This window comes from Hemitrygon akajei, chromosome 1 (assembly GCF_048418815.1).
Source record: "Hemitrygon akajei chromosome 1, sHemAka1.3, whole genome shotgun sequence".
Lineage (NCBI taxonomy): Eukaryota > Metazoa > Chordata > Chondrichthyes > Myliobatiformes > Dasyatidae > Hemitrygon > Hemitrygon akajei.
Genome location: NC_133124.1, coordinates 199,110,475 through 199,122,815, shown reverse-complemented (window position 1 = coordinate 199,122,815; position 12,341 = coordinate 199,110,475). Strand labels below are relative to the sequence as shown.

General features: G+C 42.3%; 1 protein-coding gene across 7 annotated transcripts in view; it reads left to right on the top strand.

The window, feature by feature from the left end:
- LOC140734398 (leucine zipper putative tumor suppressor 1-like) overlaps nt 1-12,341 on the top strand; it is a 78,341-nt gene that overhangs the window by 779 nt on the left and 65,221 nt on the right. The gene's annotated exons all lie outside the window — the stretch shown is intronic.

Below are 12,341 nucleotides of genomic sequence, written 5' to 3'. Positions count from 1 at the left end.
CCTGCCCCGGCTTTTGCACCCGTCACTCATTCACTTTGTTTGACTTTGGATCAGTATACTTCTAGTGGTTTAGTTAGAGCTCTCTGTTGCAAAACTTGGTAAATAGCACGTAGCTTTAAAATGTCAATTCATTCCCAAACATTGACAGATAACTTTTGTTTTTAAGCTTATTTGCTAATAAAACATCTTAAATCTAAGTGCCTGATGGAAAGGTGAGAATGAATGAAATACACCAAGTTAGTATTTAGCTTCTTTCGAACCAAACTGCAACCAGCCAGGAAATGAAGATCAGATAGTACATGATGACATATATCTACTTGGATAATAAATTTACTTTGAAGTTTGAAAATTATACTGGTGACGCATTTGCAAAAGCAGATATTCGCTCTCTATACCTGGTTTGGGATTTCTTTGCCCTTCTATGGAGAGATTTTAGTCAGATTTTACAGTTGCATACTGCCTCCCTATAACAGAGGGCATTTCAAATTTGTGCATGCACTCCTGATATGTCAGTTGTGGGTCAGATGCGTTGCAAGAAATCCATTCCAATTCAGCATTGCCCAGACAAAGGAGTACCTGCAGCCTTTTCATTTTCAACTGCCGAAGTGGTTCACACTACCATGTAGGAGCAGGCTTGAGAAGAATCTGAATTTAAGTGGATAATACAGGCCTGGCTGAAGTCAAGTCAAAGGCAGTTGTTGGAATCTTGCCCTATCTAACTCTTTCCTTTTCAAATAGCGCTTGCTGTAATCTCAGAATTCAAGGAACCAAAAAAAAAACTATGGTGCAGGTAAATGTGCTACATTCAAAATATCATTGACTGTGTTGTTCATGTAGCAGCTGGAGAGGGACCTTTGAATAAATGAGACTCCTGCTGTGTTCCATGTGAGCGCATCAGTTTGTATACTCCCAGGTACTGTGCTTGCAGCAAAGAAATTATGGGAGAATTCATTTCCCCTTGAATGCAGATGAAAAGAATCTTGTCTCTCAGAAGTCCCCTAACTGTCGAGGTCAGAGAGAACAGGTTCCGGAGCTGGAAGCCACCGTGTCCTTATTGAGCATCCTTCCTTATCAATACTAACCCCATTTATCAGCGCTTGGTCTGCAGTCTTTTGTCATGTTAATTCAAGCTCTCAGACACTATCCAGCAGGCACCCAATTCCACAGTCCACTCAGGCAGTGCGTGCCAGATTCTAAACACTCAGTGAAACATTACTTCACATTCCCTCTGAACCTTTTGTCCCAAACTGATGTAAGTTTACTACTTACCTCCCCCACCTCCCAACCCCATGTCTTTTTTTGTATGCATCTCTTCGAGCAGGTGTTCCCAACCTGGGATCCATATACCCCTCTGTTAATGGTGAGGCTCCATGGCATTAAAAATGTTGGGAACCCCTGTGTGCTTCCTGCCTTCTATGCATCTCAGTTTTGTACTCTTCCATCAGTCTGCCCCTTTGCCTCTTCCAAACACAGTCTCTCCTCAAGCAAAATGCTCCATTTCAGGCAACTAGTTGGTGAATCTCCTCTCTACACTCTCTAGTGGAGTCCTGTCCTTTCTATAGCGTGGTGACCAGAACTGCATACAATAATACACTTCTGGCTATAACTATCATTCTATAAAAAGGATAGTCTCCTTGCTCTTACATTATTGTCTGACTAATGAAGTCGACCAGCCCAAACACCACCTTCACTACCTGATGGCCACCTTCAAGGTTCCTTGGAATTCCCAGTTCCTCAGTGCACCTTAGGGCCTACCATTCATTGTGTGGAATCCATTCAAATTACTTGGGAACCGAAGGTATGCCTGGAGAATGGCAACTCAGGCAAGCTGTCATTTTTGGAATGTCCATGGTTACAACAGCATTGGAGCTTTGCAGTTCTTATGCAAAAGGAATTCAATGTTCTTTAAAGTAAATAAAATGGGACTATAGAGAGGAAAGGCAAAATAAAATCAGAATGTATTTATGCAGAAAGGCAAGAGGTCATATTGTTGGCAATAGGGTCAGATACATAATTAATTGCAAAACTAATTTTTTGCTCCATAAACATTTGATGTCTCAATTAACATTAATGGAAAGATTGCACAACCATTTCAGCCCAGTGTCAGCCAGAGGTTGTAGGTTTAGAACCTGTAACCAGAGGTCAGAAGAAAACATTGGCCAATATATCGTTCCTAAAGAGAGGTGCAGCATTGTAACATCAATGTGCTCTTGGATCATGGACTGTAGGGAAGTTTGAGCACAGAGCAGCTGATCAATACATTCTGTCTGAATAACTAGATGTGTAGAATCCAATGATGATGCAAGCGAAGAAGAATTTTCAAGAATACCAAAGACTTCTAGCTGGCATAGCATGTGTTGATAAGGTCAATGGACAAATGGTAGGACATAAGGCAGGAGGTCTAACAGTGAACAACATAGGTTGTTAAAGCTGTCACTATGATGGGAATCAAGTGTCAGTCCAGGACAGTTAAAATGCACTCATTGTAAAAAGGTCAGTTTGTGAGGTTGAAGTGAAGATTGTAAACCAGAGTAGAGACAGTCAAGCAGTTTCTCTAGTAAAAACTCAAAAAGGGAAGTTTGTATAATAAAATGTTTGAGGAATACAAGGATCACAGTAAAATTGCACCCGTCCAGCCAATGTGGCATGAGTAGAATGTTTAAGGTAATGCTAACAACCAAGTTGATGTTGTGACTACTTATTGACACAGTGCAATTGCAAATGTGTTTTGGATGAATTTTTAAGACATTAAGACTAAGGGAATGTGTTGTCTGCCACATTAAGTGGTGGCCAAGCTATCAATTGTAGTAACTGATTGCATAAGCAAACTTTTGCTCAGAAGGGATTTGCAGATAGATTAGGGGGAAAAAAAACCTGTAGAAACATTTTAGAAGAGATTGGATGCTTCGGGATTTGCATGCCGATAGTGAGGGGCACAGAAGCTCATGTACATCAAAGTGAATAAACGGAAACCTAGAGCAGAAAGCGGGTGAAGCTACAGGTGGACAAAAGCCAAAAGAAATCATAAGTTGCTGTGAACAGCATAAAAATTGATTGGGTGACACTTTCTCTGATGCCCACAGCAGATAGAGCAGTACAACCTTATGGACATTACATTGGCTTCATCTGGGCTGTGGACAATGAACTGTACCCTGATCCTCAAGGTACTTTATCATGTGGGGTCAAAGTGTTAAATGCAGTAGTGCCTCAATCACATACAGCAAGCGTAGGTAAAGATAGCCAAAGCTAACAATGATCAACTACCATGCTGGTTTGTATTGTGGCCCAGACTATCTTATGGTGTAGCCATCAGCAGAAATATTAAAGGCAACTGTGGTAAGAGTCCAGCATGATGCCTGTACTTGGGCTGATGTTCTGATTGCAGAGAAGTAAAATCTTTGCAACTTAAGAGCAGCCTAATCTAAGGCAAAGCAAAACATGGCTGATATTCAAAATGCAAAATAAAACCCTACCGGAAATAATCAGCAAACACGAGGAAATCTGCAGATGCTGGAAATTCAAACAACACACACAAAATGCTGGTGGAACACAGCAGGCCAGGCAGCATCTATAAGGAGAAGCACTGTCGACATTTCGGGCTGAGACCCTTCGTCAGGACTAACTGTAAGGAAAGATAGTAAGAGTTTTGAAAGTAGTGGGGGGAGGGGGAAATGCGAAATGATAGGAGAAGACCGGAGGGGATGGGATGAAGCTAAGAGCTGGAAAGGCGATTGGTGAAAGTGATACAGAGCTGGAGAAGGGAAAGGATCATGGGACGGGAGGCCTCAGGAGAAAGAAAGGAGGGAGGGGAACACCAGAGGGAGATGGAGAACAGGCAAACAACTAAATATGTCAGGGATGGGGTAAGAAGGGGAGGAGGGGCATTAACGGAAGTTAGAGAAGTCAATGTTCATGCCATCAGGTTGGAGGCTACCCAGCCGGTATATAAGGTATTGTTCCTCCAACCTGAGTTTGGATTCATTTTGACAGTAGAGGAGGCCATGGATAGACATATCAGAATGGGAATGGGACGTGGAATTAAAATGTGTGGCCACTGGGAGATCCTGCTTTCTCTGGCGGACCGAGCGTAGGTGTTCAGTGAAATGGTCTCCCAGTCTGCGTCGGGTCTCACCAATATATAAAAGGCCACACCGGGAGCACCAGACGCAGTATACCACACTAGCCGACTCACAGGTGAAGTGTCACCTCACCTGGAAGGACTGTCTGGGGCCCTGAATGGTGGTGAGGGAGGAAGTGTAAGGGCAGGTGTAGCACTTGTTCCGCTTACAAGGATAAGTGGCAGGAGGGAGATTGGTGGGAAGGGATGGGGGTGACGAGTGGACAAGGGAGTCACGTAGGGAACAACATAATCAGATTAGGCAGTATCTGTGTACAGGTCAGTGCTTTCATGCTTTTGGTCAAATGTCCTTGCATCAGAAGTAGGATAAATTCAAAATCTATCATTAAGATAAAGAAAATTGGGAGGAGAGGAGAGATCAATGGGAACATTATAAGTGGTAGTGCTGCCTTCTGAGGGAGGTCATTGGTACTGGTTGTCCTGCTGAAGGAGAGAGATGCAAACAGAAAGATGCGAAGAACAAAAAAAAACTAACCAAGTCTGATTCCACAGCTGTAGACTCACTTCTGGGGACTCTGCATGCAGCTCATGTTCTATGTATCATATATTTACATTTTTAAAATACTATTTACACAATTTGTCCTCTTTTGCACATTAGATGTTTGTCAGTCTTTCTGTGTGGCTTTTCATGGACTCAATTGCGTTTCTTTGCTTTAAATCTCATGGTATATATACCATATATAAGTATATATGAAAATATATTTATTTGAAAATAAATTTGAACTTTGAACTTTAGAATACTAAAAATTCAGACAGCATTCGTGGAGATAAACTGAGATAATGTTTCATGGCTTTTGTCAGAAATTTGTTTTGATCCAAAATATTAGATGCTCCCCTCTTCATAGATGCTGCCCGACCTGCTGTGCACTTCCAGCACCTTTCACTTTGGAAATGCGAAGTCTTTGTTCAGCAAAAGTGATCTACTTGAACTTGAAAGTCAATTTGCATCATCTGCAGTCAGTTATGAGCAAAGTCAGAAAATAGGAAAATACTCTGGAGCCTTGATTGGTTCCAGGAAAGATCTGGTCCAAGTGAGGTTTTTTTTGCTGGAATTGATGATGGTATCAATATCACTTCAATTCTGAAAGGATGGGCTACAGCACAGGAGGATAACCAGCGAACAGGGCAAGGCAAAAATGTGCAATTGTTGGGAAATTCCAACACCAATTGTATGCTAAAACTGACCTTCAACAGTGGAGCTGCAGCTATGAAATGTCATGGACATTGAGAACCCCATTCCTTGGGCATAACACGCAAACCACAGGTGAATGGATTCTGAAGTCAGTGGCTATATTTGGAGTTGTAAAGTTTCACTGGTTCCTGCTAGGGTGGCCATTCAAAAGTCCACGATCAGTTACAGTTGGCCACTCTTGGGCTTGGCAACCTCAGGATTGTGGAGATGAGCAATCAGTATGATTGCAATGAATCTAATAAACACAAGGTAAACACCACAGGGGATGCTTTTCCGATCTGCTTTTGCAGAAAGCTCAGTGGGGAAGGCGAAAGGTCAAAGTGCACAGCAAAAGCCAACACAAGAAACAAGTTGGTAAAGAACAAGTGTTGACATGAAATACTTGGAGCATTTGAGCTACAAAACACTCAGATGGAATTGCTGATATACAGAAGATTTTAGAGTGTTGGGTTCAGTCCAATGGGAGGCACAGGTGCAAGAGTTGAAACAAACTCAGGGTTACGATGTGCCATCAAATCGGTTTAGAACATAGAATAGTACAGCACAGTACAGGCCCTTCGGCCCACAATGTTGTACTGACCCTTAAACCCTGCCTCACATATAACCCCCCATCTTAAATTCCTCCATATATCTGTCTGGTAGTCTCTTAAATTTCACTAGTGTATCTGCCTCCACCATTGACTCAGGCAGTGCATTCCATGCACCAACCACTCTCTGACTGAAAAACCTTCTTCTAATATCCCCCTTGAACTTCCCACCCCTTACCTTAAAGCCATGTCCTCTTGTGTTGAGCAGTGTTGCCCTGGGGAAGAAGTGCTAGCTGTCCACTCTATCTATTCCTCTTAATATCTTGTATACCTCTATCATGTCTCCTCTCATCCTCTTTCTCTCCAAAGAGTAAAGCCCTAGCTCCCTTAATCTCTGATCATAATCCATACTCTCTGAACCAGGCAGCTTCCTGGTAAATCTCCTCTATACCCTTTCCAATGCTTCCACATCCTTCCTATAGTGAGGCAACCAGAACTGGACACAGTACTCCAAGTGTGGCCTAACCAGAGATTTATAGAGCTGCATCATTACCTCATGACTCTTAAACTCTGTCCCTCGACTTATGAAAGCTAACACCCCATAAGCTTTCTTAACTTCCCTATCTACCTGTGAGACAACTTTCAGGGATCTGTGGTCATGTGCCCCCAGACCCTTCTGCTCCTCCACACTACCAAGTATCCTGCCATTTACTTTGTACTCTGTCTTGGAGTTTGTCCTTCCAAAGTGTATCACCTCACACTTCTCTGGGTTAAACTCCATCTGCCACTTCTCAGCCCACTTCTGCATCCTATCAATATCTCTCTGCAATCTTCGACAATCCTCTACACTATCTACAACACCACCAACCTTTGTGTCGTCTGCAAACTTAATAACCCACCCTTCTACCCCCACATCCAGGTCGTTAATAAAAATCAGGAAAAGTAGAGGTCCCAGAACCGATCCTTGTGGGACACCATTAGTCACAACCCTCCAATCCAAATGTGTTCCCTCAACCATGACCCTCTGCTTTCTGGAGGCAAGCCGATTCTGAATCCACCTGGCCAAACTTCCCTGGATCCCATGCCTTCTGACTTTCTGAATAAGCCTACCATGTGGAACCATATGGTTTCATCATGAGGTTTCTGTACAAAGACCTCCATGCAGATCGGAGATCAGAAAGTTGGATATTGAAGCAATTGTGGACATCAGGATTTAGCAAACAGAAAAATTGGCAAAGATTCAAATAGGCTCATGTAGTTTCCTAGATCCCAGCACAAGATACCCAAAGGAAAGAAGAGAATGTTGCTCTTGCAATTATGATGTCCAAAGGACAAAGAAGAGCCAGGGCAACATTAGTCTAAAGAAGTCACAATTCTGGCAATTTCCCTCGAAGTTCAGATCAGTAAAGGTTGTCAGTGCAGTTAGAATGGTGGATGCTTTGATAAAACTTATACAATCTGTATCAGTTTTTGTATCAAATTCCTCCAGTATTTTGTGTTTTCCTTTAGGCTTCCAGCATCTGCAGAACCTCATGTTTAAAACTTGTCAATTTTTTTCCTGCTTTTACAAGGCACAGGCATTACATGGCCACGAGAAGCTATTATATCACCTACGTATTGTGCATGTAAATACATACTTGGAAAACACTTTCAGATAATTTCAGTCACCCCATCACTGAACTGTTCCCATATCCTGTGGACTTGCTTTCAAGGACTATTATATATTCTTAATATTTATCGCTTTTTGTTTGGATTTGTATAATTTGTTGTCTTTTGCACATTTTTGCCCAATTGGGGGTGGTCTTAAATTGATTCCATTATGTTTCTTGTACTTACTGTGAATGCCTGCAAGAAAATGAATCTCAGGGTAGTTTATGGTGACATGCACGTACTTTGATAGTAAATTTACTTTGAAAGCAACAGGTTTGAGCTGTTGGCCCCCTCGGTCTGCACACAACACTGTACAGCACTACAATAGAAACAGTTGGAGGACAAGCCTTAGCTTCTATTTGTATCATTCCTTTCATAAATAGGACCACAACACAATGTACATCTGAAGTGAAGTCTGTGTTACACAAGCAAAATTGATCAGCAGTTAAGATAAAACTGGGTAGATATAAAGGAGAACAAGTCACAAGGAGAGATTGGAAATACCGGCTCTGTTTTTGTCGTGGAGTGAAAGAGATATACAAAGGTAGATCATCAGATTTGTTTTCCTGTGGTAAAGACATCAAAAACAAGAGGGCATGCTGTAGGTTTAACAGGAGATAAACAAGTTTTGAAAGATAAATATATAATTAAAAGGTGGTTTTCTGAAATGTCCTGCCAGAGCTGGTGGTAGAATCAAATCCAATCACTATCTTTAAAATATATTTAGATAGATGATTAAGTAAGCAAGGCGCAGAAGGATACAGACCTGATGCAGTGTTCAAAAAGATCTGCACTGATGTGATGTGTTTTAGGGCCCATTTCCATGTTGTGTAACTCCATAATGACTTGTGCTGAGGCAAGAAGCTCAGTCCCTTAAAAGTGTCAGGCCTGATGCATGACTCAATTCCAGAAACCCCAAGGTTTGGGTATAGTCAGGATTACTCTCGGCTTGGAGCGGATTTGTAATTTACCTCACTGGCATTGTTGGTGCTTTGGCCTCTTATGAATTCACTGCCTGTGGTTCACCGCAGCTTTGGGTCAAGTTCCTACTGGAAACATTCCAGCTTTTATGCAGTTGTTCAGGCTGAACTCGAGCTGTCTGAAGACAACAACCCTTGTACTGCCCGGGTGCCACATTAAAGGTGAACCACTGCTCACGTTGGCGAGTTCAGAGCCTTGTGGTTGCCCAGGATGAAGATCTCACTGCTAGGTGGAAGTGATATCCAATGTCACCTTTCCATCCGTAATGTTTGTGGGACGGCAGATCTCACATGTAGATTCTCAGTACCTGACCATCACAAGTGTAGCCAAACTTTTGATACATGTGACAATAATAAACCAATACCAAATACAGTGAAAAGCTGGTCCTGGATACTGTTCGTACTCTTGGCACCTGTTAAAGCATCAGTGTTACTACTGAATAACCCTGGTAATTTTCTACCCCAGAGGGTTGTGGAGGCAACATTGTTACAGGCAAGCACATTTTTGGATTTTAGGGTCGTTGGGAACTGCAGAATCTACTCCTAGGGTAGATTAGCCATGACCATAATTGAATGCAAGTGGAAGTTCTGAGTAGTTAGTCCTGTTTTTAAATAAACATCAGGGTGAATCCACCCTTGAGAAACACAGCTACTTACAAGGACCTCTATGGTGAGAAACCCATGGCCATTTTACTCTGGATGCAGCTCAGCATCAGAAATGTGTACAGTTTAGGACATTGTCCAAGCTCCACCCAAACTCCATCATCCACTCGAGTTGTGCCATTACCCCAAACATGAGAAAGAAGACGTACAAAGAAAGCAGGTACTCTGGCCAAAGGTACAGACGACTCTACATAACTTTTTAGCCAGTTCTCAAACAAAGGAACTATTAAAGTTCAAAGCTCAAATTATGTTTATTATCAAAGTATGCACATGTCATCATATACGATTCTGTGATTAATTTTTGCAGGCATTCACTGTAGAACAGAATGAATGAAGAGAAATACAAAGACTGAACTATGATCAATGTGCAAAAGTCTATCTGTACAAGTATAAATAATATTGAAAATATGAGTTGTGAAGTCTTTGAAAGTGAGTCTATAGGTTGTGAGGTGTTGAGGTGAGTGAAGTTATCCAGACTGGTTCAAGAGCCTGATGGTTGAAGAGTAATTACCGTTCTTGAACCTGTACATGGCCAGCTGAAACCTCTAACATATCCTCGTGCTCTCCACAGGTCCTGCATAACCTGATGACCGTACAAGTACGGTACTCTCTAATTTTAACTAGTTGGACCTTCTGCTGGTTCAGACAAGACAAGCAGGAGTTCTACTTGAACTTTAAGACATTTGTAACTTTACTAGATCAAACTTCATTGATTTACATGTAAACGGCTACATGGGAGTGAGAGAAAAAAAATTGCTTCACACATTAGATACTCAGTTCAAAGGGCGGAGGTAGCTGGTAAGTTTGACTGAGTTGCAAAAAAAATCTGACTGAGCCAGCCAGAGTTACAGCTGGGCTGTCCACTTGATGTTTATTTCAGGACATCAGAAAAAAAAAGAGAATTGGTTCCAGCTTGTGTTTCAGTGTTTCAGCAGCTGCCTGCAGAAGTCAGCGATGATACCCAACACCACAGGGTGTTGGCTGTGGGTCACATAGTCCCAGACAGATTCTGGGCAGAAACTGTTTGAAATTCCGTGGGCCAGCAATGTGTTAATGGTGCAGTGAGCAGCGGGTGAGGTGGGGTGGGGTGGGGGAATATTTGTTCCAGTCCCATTGCTGCAGGATCCAACAGTGTGGGAGGACCAAGGAGATGTATTCTACTGAACAAGCTGGTCTGCAAAGCTCAAGGAGGGAACTAGCCAAGTCATGGGTGTGGTAGTCAGTGGGTAAGGGGCCAGGACATCAGCTGGAGTCCAAGGAGTGTGGGGCAGGGAAGAAAATAGAAATGGGAGGAGTAGGCTTGCAGTGAGTGGGGGGGATGTGGTGGGGCATGTGCAGGTTGTCCTAAAGAACAGTAAAGGAGATGTACTACCTTCAGATCGTGGGGTGACTGATGGAGGAAGGGGTGTTATGGCAGGCTGTTTACAAGGACTAAATATTTCCCTGAGAACATTCCTTCATGTTCAAATTCTATCGGACATCACAAGGAGAGTCTCCTTCAAGTGGCAGTGAAACCCATGAGCTCTGCAAAGGGTCCTTTCTCCAGGAATACAACTCAGTCAGCTCCAAGACCTTTTATTATTTCTGGAGAGTGAAAAGAAAAAAGTCATTTCATTTTTCTATTCAAACATCCAAATGTACAAACATACAAAAACATAAAAATGCAATTGTGACTCTTAAGTCATTTGGAGTAACACACAAAATGCTGGAGGAACTCAGCAGATCAGGCAGCATCTATGGAAATGAATATATAGTCAATGTTTCAGGCTGAGACCATTCTTCAAGACTTAGAAGGAAGGGGGAAGATGCCAGAATAAAAAAAGTGTGTGTGTGTGTGTGTGTGTGTGTGTGTGTGTGTGTGTGTGTGTGTGTGTGTGTGTGTGTGTGTGTGTGTGTGTGTGTGTGTGTGTGTGTGTGTGTGTGTGTGTGTGTGTGTACTATAGGAGAATGGGAAGGAGGAAGGGACTCAAAGGATAGGCAAGTGAGAAGAAGTAAAAGGTCAGAGTGGGGAATAGAGGGGGAGATTTGTTTAATCATTGGTTCAGATTTTATTCAGGATTACAAAAAAAGTCCTTACATTTTCCCAAATGGTTGGAATTGGAAGATTACCTTGAGGAAGAGCAGCATGTGAACTTTTGAGGGTCTCTCCCACACCTTCCAGAAGCAACTCACTGAGATAGCTTACACCAGACCCAAAATAACCCTGGAGTGTAACACGACAGTCCGGAATCAAGGTTAAAGTTTACAACATTCAAGAGCCACAATAGAAGACTGAAATAGCTCAACCACATGGCAGGAGCAGAGCCAACTATCACTTCTGTTACAAATATGTTGGCAATCCAACGGCAAGTTATTCAGTGTACAGGCAACGTTAACCAACAGGTCAGAGAGTACACTCTTCATAATGTTTGATTTCAAAGTATTCCATAGGACCAACTTATTCCATATTCCTTTTGAAGATGGTGATGGAATTCAAAGTGAATAGACTTCAAGAGCAAGGTTAGAGTCAGTCACAAAGAGAAGGGAGTTCTTGAGGGGCACTGATCTATGTCCATCAATGACAATAACCTTTAACGTGGTAAAATGTTCAAAATCTTATCTGGAAATTTCAAAATATTTCAGAGCAATTAATCCCAGAACTTCGGCCAACAAGGAAGATTTCAAGGAGGAGAAAAGCAGGAAGGGGAGGTGGCAGGATTCACAACCACTGATGGTAGAGGGATTAAAATCCAGGGATGTGCAAAAGAACCAAACTGGAACGTGGGGATCTCAGGCTCTAGGGCTGAAGTAGTGGGGGGTGGGGGGGGGGGTGCTTGAACTTGGACTTGAGATCACCAGACTCCACTGGCTGCCATCAGTGCAAGACATTCACAGGTAACAGTGAGCTTAAACCTCCATGGAGACCTTCAGACAAAGGCTTGATGTTCCAACAGTATAAAATATCAGTAAACAGAGATGACCGACACCACCTTGATACATGTCAGATGAAGATCTGCTAATGAAAGATATCCAAGAATATGATAAATTCTGAACTCACTTCACTCTGACATCAATTGAAGAAATAAAAATGATCACTTTAGGGGTAAACTAGTCAGTGGGAGTTAGAAAAACCAGAATTTAACAGATTGCAGAAGGGTTGAAGAGCAGTGAAGGGTTTTAACTTTCCCAATATTGACTGGTGTGGCTTTAGT